Source organism: Equus asinus, chromosome 12, assembly GCF_041296235.1.
Source record: "Equus asinus isolate D_3611 breed Donkey chromosome 12, EquAss-T2T_v2, whole genome shotgun sequence".
NCBI lineage: Eukaryota > Metazoa > Chordata > Mammalia > Perissodactyla > Equidae > Equus > Equus asinus.
In genome coordinates this window covers 10349569-10361896 of record NC_091801.1, presented here as the reverse complement: position 1 = coordinate 10361896, position 12328 = coordinate 10349569, and the positions used below count along the sequence as shown (strand labels likewise).

The 12328-nt window shown below is 47.3% G+C and overlaps 1 protein-coding gene and 1 long non-coding RNA gene across 10 annotated transcripts in view; one reads left to right on the top strand and one right to left on the bottom strand.

Moving 5' to 3' along the window:
• LOC123284131 (uncharacterized) overlaps window positions 1-10610 on the bottom strand; it is a 49592-nt gene extending 38982 nt beyond the window's left edge. For 3 of the 6 annotated variants that reach the window (XR_011493119.1, XR_011493122.1, XR_011493120.1), the window contains exon 1: window positions 10152-10345. This is a non-coding gene — a long non-coding RNA (uncharacterized lncRNA). Of the gene's footprint in view, window positions 1-81; window positions 289-10151; window positions 10403-10530 lie in introns of those variants that run through there. The other 3 variants (XR_011493118.1, XR_011493117.1, XR_011493121.1) reach the window with 3 other exon arrangements.
• Window positions 8351-12328, top strand: part of ZFHX4 (zinc finger homeobox 4) — a 173790-nt gene continuing 169812 nt past the window's right edge. For 2 of the 4 annotated variants that reach the window (XM_044765904.2, XM_044765903.2), the window contains exon 1: window positions 8352-8738. The gene's annotated coding sequence lies outside the window, so the exon portion shown is untranslated. Of the gene's footprint in view, window positions 8739-10679; window positions 11005-12328 lie in introns of those variants that run through there. The other 2 variants (XM_070481017.1, XM_070481016.1) reach the window with 2 other exon arrangements.

Genomic DNA, 12328 nt, shown 5'->3' with positions numbered 1-12328 from the left:
AGGGGTATGAACTGGGTGGTGCACAGCTGTGTAGCCAGAACGTGGAGGCAGACAGCTGCTGTCCACTCCCAGCCTGGGTACCTGAGCGCAGTGGCCACTCTGCTCTTCTGCCCAGCCCACTCCTGCCTGCAGTGTTGCTGCTGTCACGCCAGCCGGTGATTTGATAGGCTTGTCGGGTTGCCATGGTGTTGACTTCTTGCCTCTGAGGAGCTGCCCAATGACTGGAGGTCTGGGATTAAAGCGGGAAGAGGCAGCGGCCACAGCGAATTTCAGCGGCAGCTGCAGCAGCTAGAAACAAGAAGCAAGAGGACGAGGTCTTTAGACTGCGCTCCCTCCCGCAGCCAGGGCGACCAGAGAGGGCAGGAGAAGAAAGGGGGGAAGCTTGAAATGGTGACCACTCGAAGCCAGAAGATACAAGTGAGACCCGCTCAGGAAGAGCTCATAAGCAATCTGCACGCGCTGAGAGGAAAAATCTTCCAGAATTCGTTATTATTCACATGAGACATTACGAGGGCGGGTGGTGGGACTGGGGGAAAAGGGTGTTAAAAGGGCCTCCAGTGGGTGATACACTCCCCCCCACACCCCACCCTTCCTTTGGGCAACGAAGTAATTTGACAAATAAAGAGACGCTACACGGAGAACTTTGAATCATGGAAACTAACTTATTCCGAGAAGAGAAAATGCAATTAGACGGCAACCGAGCAAATGAAAATCGTTGCCTGGGCCAGCGGCCGGCGGGGCGGTCCGGGAGGGGGCGAGCCGGGGAGGGCATGTGCAATGCACACCCCAAACGGAAACTGTAAACTAGGAAATGAAAGGGAAAGAAGGCGCTTCTGTTATAAATTAGTAGGTAGGTGAAGGTTACGCAAAGAAGAAAAGGGAAAGTAAAGCTGTTAAAAGAATAGAATAAAACCCCTGGGAGTTCAACTCGAAATCATCCCCCCCACTCCCCCACGCACACTCCCCAATCCAAGGGGAGTAGGAGGAGGAGAAAAAGAGTACATTCTGGTGTGATGAGAACTCTCTGGAATGTCTGGAGGAGAGGATAGAAGTGCGAGGGTAAGAAGACCCGGGTGCTAAATAAAAGGCAGGAGAGAGAGATGGGGGAGGGGCGGGGGAGGAAAGAAATATTTGGTGATTCACCGAAAAGACTTTAGAGATGCAGAAGAGTGAGATTCCAGTAGAAGGCAAAGGAGGACAGAAGTTCAGACCTGTAGCGTGCAGGAAGGAGGAAAAGGACAAGAGTCAGTAAGAGAAAGGAGGAAAAAGGTGTGTGCTGCTGAGGGGCGGGGGGGCCTGGGAAGGCAACCACTGGCAAGTGCAAGGAGCAACTGCCAGGACAGAGGGCAAAAGGGGCAGAGAATGGGAGCGACTTAGGCGGTCGACGAGAGCCCCGCGGGGCAGCCCCCGCGAGCTGGGAGCCAGGTGCCGCGCCGCCCGCGCTCCGGCTCGGGGCGACGCAGGGACTTTTCTGGCAAAAAGAGGAGCTGCTCGTTCAGCCTGCCGGAGTCACGATTCACCGCGAGTCCCAAACACACGCCTCACTAACTACTTTACAGCCACTTTCATTGATTTTCTTTAACAAATAAACATAATGCCCGCTACAGCAACACTTCCTCTTGCTGCAGCTAGAATGCCACAAGCTCTGACTGCAGCATTTCTCCGGATAGCAGTCTTCATCTCTTCCAATAAATTGTCTTCCTTCACTTAAAAGATCAAACGTGTGCTCACGTTCAGGTTTGGGGAGTCTAGTCCTCGCTCCCCTCTGTAATTTGGGAATCATCTTTTACAATAAGTAGAAGACCGGTCCAGACACAAGTTGGTAAATCTAGTAGGGCTCACTCACATTTGCATATTAATTTTTGCTAATAAGAAGTAACTCAGTTTGGAAGGAAAACGCCGGCAAAGAAACTGACTCGTTTGCAACTGCAGGGAAATTAACACTAGTCTGACAGCCACACCTAAGCTACTCCCCTTAAGTTGTCTCTAAAAAAATTTCCTTTTAAAATAAAGTATTTATTTTAAAGTAGCCCCCCTCCAAGAGCAGTTTCTGCTCGAGGTTCTTCCATACATGTCAAAGGATTGTTGAATTATTCATTATTGTAATTACTATCATCATTGTCATTATCCCTTTCCATGTGGAAATAATTTTATTATCGTAATTTGATATCTGAAGAATTTCCTGTTAGTCGTTTGATAATCATTTTTTCTGCTGAAAAGAAAAGTTCTGTTTATAAATGAGATAGAGAAAATGTTTTAAATGCTTTGATGTTTGCTATAGATTTCCGTTTATCTAATCGATCGGAATGCCAATAAAATCGATTAAAGGTTTAGTGTTTTACAAACAACCATTTTGTGCTTTTTGATTTTACGTTCAGGATGATTTTAATAAAGCTAATGCTTTCCTTTAACATTGTTCCTTTAAAAACCCAAACCCTTATCGTTTTTCCTTTTATTATTAGAAATTGCCACTAAAAGTTCTGCTAATAGGAAAATAAAAAAATATAAGCAATGGCTGCAATGGTTTAAATTTCATTCTCTTGTTGCTCAAGGTATTTAAATAAAGCCCTTTAAAATCTTGGTGAATTATATGCGATCATTCAGTGATTGCGGAATATTAAATTAAACTTAGATAAATCCGCATTGAAGGAGGCAGCACCCAATCCTGAATTTATTTCCCATTTTCTCTAACAGCATCACTGCGCTCCTCTCTTTGCAATGACAATGTGCCAAATCTGGGCATTTTGAAAACATTTTCCATATGCTTTAACAGGGGCTGATAGACAAAGAAGAAAAGGAGATGGTCTTTTTGCTCTGAGGTATCTTTTCTTTAACCTTTTTCTGGTAGACTTTCCTTGATAATCATTTAAAAGCAAAAGTTTGAAAATCATTTAATTCTCTCTCTCTCTCTTTTTTTTTTGCTATCTTGTCATTTATTCCTGAAATAGAATTTTAGTTACAATATAATGTAAAGCTATCATTTCTGTACCTTGGCGAATAATATTTGTTTCAAAATCTTTGATTCATTCAGTTTCTGCTAGCTGCCTTTTGTAATTAAAGACGGATTTAATTATACATTTTGTAACTTAGATCAGATGTTTGCTGTAGGATTTAATGGTGCTTTGTGTCTAATATTTAGGGACGTTACATATAGAAGTGGTGGCTTTTCTTCAACTATAAAGACCTGCACTTTTGTCTTAGCAATGTGGATGTTTGGATACATGTAATGTCCTGTTTTAAAATAATTCTATTTGGTGGCTGGAGTTTAGTATATTGTCTATACAGCATTTCATCGTCTAGATATAGATGTTTTAGGTTTAAAAAGATCACAACTTTATCTTCTATTCAATGAAATCATAGTTTTTCTTTTTTTCCCCCACTTGTCTATCTTTTCCCATCTGCATTGTTGTCTCTTAGAGCTCTTCCCCAGACAGACTGTAAAATTTTCGTTGGCTACCCTTGCTGGAAATATCTCCTTGTATTTTGAGAAGGGTGTGCTTGTGATCCTGGGTTTGGGTGTTGTGGCTGTGTTTATGTGTGCTGGGGGGGGGGGGCATGGTGATAAGGAGCCCTCATTAATTTGCATAAGAGCTGTGGAAGTGCTTGTGAAGTTAGTGAAGTGCTATTGTTTGGGGAGAGTCCTGCCTGATTTTGTTTATAAACACTGGGCTGGTTGCCCGGAGGAAAAGGAGGTCACAGCGCTGTCTGAGCCGTGACCTCTGAGAGGCCAGAGGGTGTCTGACTTTTCTCTCTCCCTCTTCCCGCTTTCCCTTCTCTCCTCCCTCAATTCTTCCCTCCTCTGACCCTCTCTAACTCCTCCCCATTCCTTACCTTACCTTACCTGTGTCCAACTTCACTTAATAACCCCCCTCCCCTCAAAAAGCAGGTCAGAACCTCCAGGGAAGAAAGGTAAAACAGATTTACTCCAAAGCAAAAGCCAAAAATGGACTTCAGTCTAGAAAGAGAGAAACATACAGAGATATGGAAGTACAGAGATAGAGACCCGGGAGCAGGAGGGGGGCATTTTTATGATAAAAAAGAAGATCACAAAGGAGATAAGAGCCAGGGTGGGGGAGGGGAGGAAATCAGCAAACGACGGATTTAACTGCCCACAAACACTACACACACACAGACACACTCCAAACGCCTTTCCTGCTTGAATTTCATTTCATCTATCTCACTCTCACCATCAAAGAGAGTGTCCATTCTGGATCTTAGGTCATATTCGACCCCCCCCCGCCGGGTTTGTTAGTTCTCAAGAAAACATACTTTTTTTCATAGTAATGAGATTTGGCGCTCTCCCACACTATTGCTTAAATTATTTCACTGTAAATAGAATGTGTTTGTGACACCTTCCCAAAGAAGACTTGCACTTTCCGATTCACTGTCAACTTCACTTCTCCCCCTTACACACATACCCCCCCCCCACCCCTTAACCTCCCCACTCACACAAAATGACAGACATTGGTATCAGGTTTAAGTGTGTTTTGGAAGGAGTTGCTGAGTTAAACAAAAATGTTAGTTAACAGACTGCCTTTGTTAAATAGCCCCCGGGGTGGAGAAGCCCCAACAAAAAGATGGAAGGAGGAGGGGGGCTGAGGATCTGAAAGTGTCTGTGGTGGTATAAAGGGTTCCTAACGCTGAAATCTTGTAATACCTCGGTTCAAACTGAGCTCATTTAAAGACCCCGGAAGCGCGGTCGAAAAACTGGGAACCTTTTCCCCTTGGGCTGGGGTTGGTCTGGAGCTGGAGGCACAGGAGGAAGAGGCAGGTGGGGTATTTATTAGGGAATGGGTGAGGGTAGGGCGAGGGAAGGAACAGATAGCTGAAGACTCATTAAACCGATTGTAAAGCCTGGCGTGTCCGCGGCATAGATTTGGGAAATAAAATACGCCGAGGAAAAGTCTAGAGGTGGAAATTACCTTTTGTCTCAATGTTAATTACTCCTTGCTTCCAACACTCAACACCTAACCACCTGGCTTCCCTTTTTTGGTTCTTCCCCAACTCGGTGCTCCGTGTCAGGGGGCGAGTGTCCTGGAGTGGGCTGGGCTCGGCCGGGGAGCCCTGGAAAGTGCAGAAGACGGTCTGGGGAAAGTTCTGAGGGCGGCCGGGAAAGCTCTGCTTGTTTCACTTTGAAATAAAAAGTAGCCAAACGTTCCTTGCGGACGGCGGCGGGTTCGCGCAGAGTTTAGGGACAGCCGATGGGGGGGTTGGGGGGGCGGGTGGAGACAGGGTCAAAGGTTGACGGCAAGGGGTCCGCAGAGACCCGAGAGGAGCAGCTGGGTTTCCTGGAGCTGGGGGCCGTGGCGCAGCCGGGTCGAGCCGGCGGAGCGCGCCCGCGCCCCGGAGCAGCCCGCGGGCTGGGCTCGGGCTCGCCCGCCCCGCCGCGCCCCTGCCCGCGCGCCGCGCCCCGCGCCTCCGGGCCCAGCCCGCGCGGACCTGCAGCCGCAGCTCCCCGGCCAGCCTCCCGGCGCGGGCGCGCTCCCGGGCCAGCCCTGGAGGAGACTCTGCACTCGGGGCGATCCCTTTCTGCCCCTTCCCTCAACCCATTAACCCCCGACCCTCACCCCCGCATCTCTTCTCAGGAAAGAGGCGAAAGAGGACGACGAAGCGATGATGAAAAAGAAACACACACGCTAGGAGGGGGAATACTCGCTCGCAGAAGAGATTGCAAAAGTGGGCGCCCCTCTTGCAAATCTTCTTTCCTTTTGTTTTCTTACTTAGAATTCAATAATCGCCCCCCCCCCCCACAGATACACACACACAGACACAGACACATACACACACACAGCTGTATTTTCCAAGAAAAGAGGGAGATGTTGCGGGGGGGGGGGGGGCGTAGTGGAGAAATAGCCACCAAATTTTTAAAATGGTTTTCCTGATTTGACGGTTGGTGTTTTGACATTAATGACATTAACGTTATTGATGATGTTTCAGGGAGAAAAAGGCAAAAGAAAGGAAGGAGAACTTGAAAACGAAATGATCATCATTTCCCTATTCTTCCATGCCAGAAATAGACCCCTTTCTTCACCTGAGCCTGAAACAGACTTATTGTTCTCAGGTGTTTCCTTCATCATACGCATTTACCCGTCTGAAATCGCAGGAAATGGTTTTTCCATCAGTGAGCTTGTACATGGAGCCCTCTCCCGCAAAGGGCTTGATCTTTTCTGATTTGAACCTGAAAGTTTCCTTGCCTTCATTTCCCCTCAGTCTCTTTAAAAGCTCTCACCCCCTTCCCCATACGCACACCCCCAGTAGTTTTTTAAGCCAGAATTCTTGCTCTCTGGGGTGTTTTCGGTAAACAGTAACGCTACATAAACACCTTCCTCACTTGCAAGTTTTGGAGCATTTAACTTTTACCCTCGTGGGCATGTATGTTTCTTAAGGCACATGGATAAATGCCACTGAGGTGCGATTCAGACACTGCTAGCACAGGGGTGTCACAGCTGCTGTGTAAGGTGGGGCTGTAAACAAAGTAACTCCAAAATCTAGGAAGCCATCCACTTTGAACAGATTTTTTCCCAAACAAGTTTGCATTGGAACGGAGTCTTTGCAGTGGTAGATAATTTTCTTTCTGTTAACGGTTAGTAGCCTGGTTTCTAATACACAAGTACACACACTGACTCCAGATTCCTAAGGTGGTGATTTGCTTTTTTCTCTTAATAAAGACCATATCTAGGTTTTATTTTCCACTCCAAGCCTCTGGACTTTCATTGTAACCTTAGCCAGCTGCTGTAGGCAACCCGCTTTCCTGATCTGGGCCTGGGTCTGCTCTTTTGAGGACTATGCTTTTATCCTCCCAGGTGTTTTGTTTGGTTTTTAATCCTATTTGCATCAGTCCTGGGATTTTCCAAATGTTCCTTGATAAGGCGAGGTTTCAGGCCCACAAGGATGCGTGTCTGCAGCCTCTGTTGTCCTTAGTGCTTGTGCAATAAACCTTTCTGTTGGTATTTAGTAGATTCGGTGCTTAAGGCCTAAGACAAGGTTTTGAAGCAGATCCTGGCGGTCCAGAACTTCAAAGGCCTGTCAGCTCAAAAGCAGCTGACGCCTCACCTGTCCAGGAAGCTGGACATTGCAAGTATTTCCTGTTTTCAGCTTTTTTGATTTGTTACTCTCACCTCTCTCTAGAATTCTTACTTTTGAAATATTACATAGATGGTGTCTCCTTGTGACCTGTGATATAGCAGTGTATCGAGATGCTATCTGAGTAGCAATGGATATATATATATATTCCATATTCAGTAGGGGGTATTTAAAAGTATGTCTATTCCTAGTTTTAGTTAATTATCTTTTAATGAAAGTGTCACTCATATTCACATCTGTAATATTGGAAAGAGATAATTAGATTTTCAAATGAGAATCAGCCACCTTAAATTTTGCACCAGAAAATACCAAGTATATTTCATTCTAATGAGATCTGTAGTGGGGTTTTAAAATTCATCATAATGTGCTTCAAGAAAGATAATTCAACAGACTCGCAAGATGAAAGGTTTTTTTCCTAAATCTTCTTAAAGCTATTACATTGAACTTATGCAATTCTGATGAAATATTCAAAAATATTACATAAAGGCTAGGACCGTACCCCCACTATCCCCCTTGCAACCATCACTTACTCTCATTTGAAAGTTTACTTTGCCTAAACTAACCGCTTCCATCTTCCATGCCCTGGGTTTTCTCTCCTGCGCGGGCAAGCGAAAGATACGTGTTTAAATAGAGTGCCTGCGGATCCACAGTGCAATTCCTCCCTCGGAACAGGCCAGGCAGAGCGGTCTTGCACACAGCCCAGGCACCCTTTATTTACATATATCTGCATATCTGCTCAGACCCCCGCATCTCGCCATTAAAGCGCGTTCTTGAACGTAGCAGGATACACTAGGCAGAGAAAACCTCTTCATTGCCCTAACTCATATTTCTGCTTAAAGCCTCCCTAGTAAACAAATCTCTGGTTCGATAATAATTACTTTGCCTCATTAAAAAAAAATTCCTTTTCGAGTGGTTAAAGGGCATTCACTGCTTTGGCGGTATTTATGTTTTATTTTTTCCCCCTCATCCTTGCTGAGTGTGTGTCTGTGTGTGTGTGTGTGTGTGTCTTATGAAGTTTGGGAGTCGCGCGCGCAGGGGCGCGTGGGGTGCGAGCCCCGGAGGTCCCCATCCCCTGCCCTCTCCGCGGTCGCCGCGTCCCGGGCTCCAGCCGCAGCGCTCCTCGCCTTGGAAGCCGCTAGGCTCCGGGCTGCTCCGAGTCCGGGGCTGCGCGTCATTTGCAGTCTGGGGAATGTTGATCACCTCACTAATTACACCTCTCTCTCCCCCCCTCTCTCTCCCTCTCCCTCGCTCTCCTCGCTCATTCCCAGAGTGCATATCGGGAATAGACACACAAAGACATGCGCACTCAACTTAATCAGCCATTTTTTTAAACAGGGCTAAAACGATAATAATTAGCAGAATAAAGACATATCGGATTTTCATTTCCTTTCCTCCTTTTCCCAACCCCTTCACAACCAAACAGCGAGACCGCGGTCGGCACATGCTTTAACTCCTCCCGGACCCCCGAGGACCGCTCCATGCCCCCCACTTTCTGCTCCAGCGTTTTTATTTTCACCCAATAAAGTTCGAGGATTATTTTTTTATTTTTTTTAATGAACCCTCTCGTTTTACTTGGATGTGATCAGCTGTAAGTAAAATAAAAGCAAAACAAAAAAGAGGCGAAGATCGAGTAGGAACTGCAGGGGAAATGGAAAGTAAGTTTTTTCTTTAACTTTTATTGAGTAGTTTGTGTTAAATTTAGGTCGAGTATCGATTATCTTTCCAGCCTGATCTTGCACAATCTTTGATATTTCGCTCCCTCTCTCTCCCTCTCCGCCTCTCTCCCTCTCTGCCCCTAGCTCGCTCTCTCTAGCTCGCTCTCGCACACATCCCCTCATCCCGACCATCTCTTCCGCTCTGCCCCCCTTTTCTATCTCTTTCCCCCTTTTTTTGGCTCGAGGATTTGCTCCGCTGAGGGAGGGAGGGAGCACTGAGGGACCTGATTTTCCACTTTCTTGGGGGGTGGGGGGCTGCGTTTTTTGCGATTTAACTTTTGGATTAAGTGGCGGATCGTCCACGTTTGGCCGAGCAGTTTTCGCTCTTTTTTCCTGTCTTTTCGGGCTCTGTCTCCACCGCGAGCCTGGGGCTTTCTCGGGGCGCGGGGAAGCTGTCAGCTCCGCGCCGGCGCGGCCACTGCCTGGGGTCCCTGCTCGCTCCGCGCCCTCGCACCGGGGTCGGGATGACCCTTCCTTCGCACCCATCCTCCGAAAGTTTGGACGTTGGTCGGTGGGGCGGGGAGCCCCTCTCTCGCTGCTCTACCCTCCCCCCCCCCCCAACCCTCATTCTGCCTCGTTTTCCTTCCTCCTCTTACCACCCTCCTTCCCTTTCTCAAGTTCCCCGAAGGGGCTTAGCGCGCCGGGCTGGCGGAGGCCCGGGGTTCCGTGCGCCCTGGCCAGGGGGTTCCAAGACCCCGGGGCGCTAGCTGGGGCTGGGGCTTCAGGTAGACCCCGCGCGCCTGGGCGGGTGGCTGCGGGCCCGGCGAGGGCTGCTCCCGGCGGCGCGGACCGTGGCGCCGCGGATGGAAGGCAGGTCCGTTAGGAGGCGGGATGGCCGGGCCGTGGGGCCAGGGACCCGGGAGGCGCGCCGCTCTCTCGGGGCGCTTTCGCTGCCGGCTGGGCGGTAGACCAGAGCGGGGATGCCCGAGGCTCGGGGTCCAGAATCTTTTCCTTTCTTTTAGGCAAGGGGCAAGCGGGGTGTGTGTGTGTGCGCGCGCGTGTTGGGGGGCTGGGGCCGGCGGTGAAAACGGATTTATTCCCCGGCCCCCCCAAAGGCGTTCCGTGTATACAAACGAACTTCACCTTCCTAGCCTCTCCCGGCATCAAGTGCGCCTTCCGGCCGGGAGCAGCTGAGGGAAGAGGGGCTGGAATGCGTCGGGTCTCGCCTTCCTTCTACTTCTATCTCCCTCCCACCTCCCCCCCATCATTTCTGCTCTTTTCTATCGGAAAAAATAAAATAAAATTTCTCATGGAATTGTATAAAGTTTCTCTGCCGATGCCCAAGTTACAGAGGGTTACCCCTCCTGCCCCCCCACCCCAAGACGGTGCACTGGATTGTATTTCTTTTGTTACCTGCGATCCGGGCTGGGGGCTCCTTCGGCCGCTCGGGCTGGGGTCCGGCCCAGAGAGGAGGCTCCGGCGGGCGCCTTTGGCCGCGACTCCTCACTTCCGCGCGGTTCTGGCGAGGTCTTAGCTACCGTTCGGTGAGACACCCTCCTTGTAGGTAGCAAAGGTTCAGATCGCAAACACGGACCCCCCCACCCCGACCCCTACACACACACACACACACACACACACACACACATTTTCCCTACTCCCCCCACCTCCAGCCCCCACCTTGACTTTCCCCTCCCCCCTTCCAAAAAAAGCACACACACAACAACAACCCCCCCAAACCAAACAAAAACCCAAAGACAAGTTCACTGGCGGAAGATGGTGGATTGACACTGACTCAGACAGAGGCAGGTTCACCAGGAAATCTGGCGGTCCTGATTTCTGACAGTTGCATTTCCTCTCCTTGAGTCCTTCCCCCCCCCTTTTTTTTTTTTATTAACTCTGTTCCATGTTTAATCAAGGATCATGTAGATGGCAAAAGGAGAGACAGAGAGAGAGGAGAGAGAGGAGAGAGGAAAAGAGAGAGGAGAGAGAGAGACAAGAGACAGAAGGAGGGTTTTTTTTTTTTTTTTATTGTGTTCTTCTGGATTTTCAGTGGCTTGATCCCTATAAACGTGGAGTGGTTAAAGCTCATATGTAGTATTATATTTTTAGTTGGGTGGATGGATGGAAGAGTCAGGGAGAGGCTGCGGCTGCCGCTGCCTTTTCGGGTGTTGCTTAGATTAAGACTGAGACTTGGCTGCGATTGGGACGCGACAGTGACACGGGCATCGATCGCTTCCATTGAGAGCAATGCAAAAACACAGCCCGGGTATGTAACACTCTCGGTGCCATCAACACTTGTTTTACTTTATATTTACTGGCAAAACTGACAGAGCAAGCTCAGACTTTCTTCTTTCTCTCTCTTTTCCCTCTTTTTCTCTTTTCTAACTGAAGAATAAAAACCATTGTGTATGGAAGTTGTTGGAAATGATGCTGTAAATACAACAGAAAGGAGATCTTGGAGATTATTTCACTGCCTCTGTGGCTGATTGTGTTTTAGAGTTTTTCTTCTCCACAGAGGAGCATATTAAGGAAAATGAAGGTTTTCTTTTTTCCTTCTTCTTTAAAAAAAAAAATCCTTAAGGGAATGTCTGATAGTTCTTAACGTTTGCGGTTTCAATCAGCAGGAAGGCACACAAAAATAAAAGATGGCTAGCCAGCTGTTTTAACCTCTTGCACCTGGCTTCAGTGTGGGGATCATAAGGTTTCTACAGTTATTTTTTTTTACAAAACGATTTTAATATTTATGGCATAAACTGGGGAGAGAGCATTGCTGTGTATTTTATTCAATAGCTGGTTGCTTTTGGATTACAAAAGTAAACTCATATTTAAGTGTTTTCATTTTTATGGCAATGAAGATAGAGTCAAGGAAATATGAGGGAAATACCATAAATCTGAAAAGTGAAATGTACCTAAGGAACAAAGAAAGGTCAGGTAAACCAACTGTGTAAGTCAAAGCAATAGCACCAACTGTGGGGATAGACAGGGAGAGTGGGCTCAGGGTCTTGGAAGTGAAAGTTGCCATTTCAAGTTAAAAATGAAGGAAACATGTTCAGCTCTATTGTAATCTTTTGCAGTTTTTAGCAGATGCGCCCAAATCTGTTCATTAATTTTGAGCTAGTTGGATTATTTTAAAAGATGCTGCACCAGCAAAGGAAACCATAAAGGAGGCTGAGAAAATTGCTGTTTAATATTGCAGAATCTACTGCTTCCATTCTGACCATGAGCCTAAATTTACACAATGAAATTTGATTATCTCTAATAACAATATTAGATCCTGCACTGGATGGATGAGAATTGAGGTGGTTTTGTTGATTGCAAGGGTTTAATGTTGCATTTCAGAATCTGATGTGGTTTGGCCTTCCTTCCATTAACTGGAAAACCCCTGAGGTTTTACAATTATTTCTTAAAGATAATACATTTAAGATTGCATTGGTAGGCTGAAGAAAAGTCATAAAGGCAAGAAGGGAAGCCCTTAATAACTCTTGAGATTCAGACATGTTCAGCAGTTAGATTGCCTCTGACTTCACCAAGGGTCGACAATGTGTCATTTCCACGAAGCCAAATTGCCCTCTGCCTATATGATATTAATG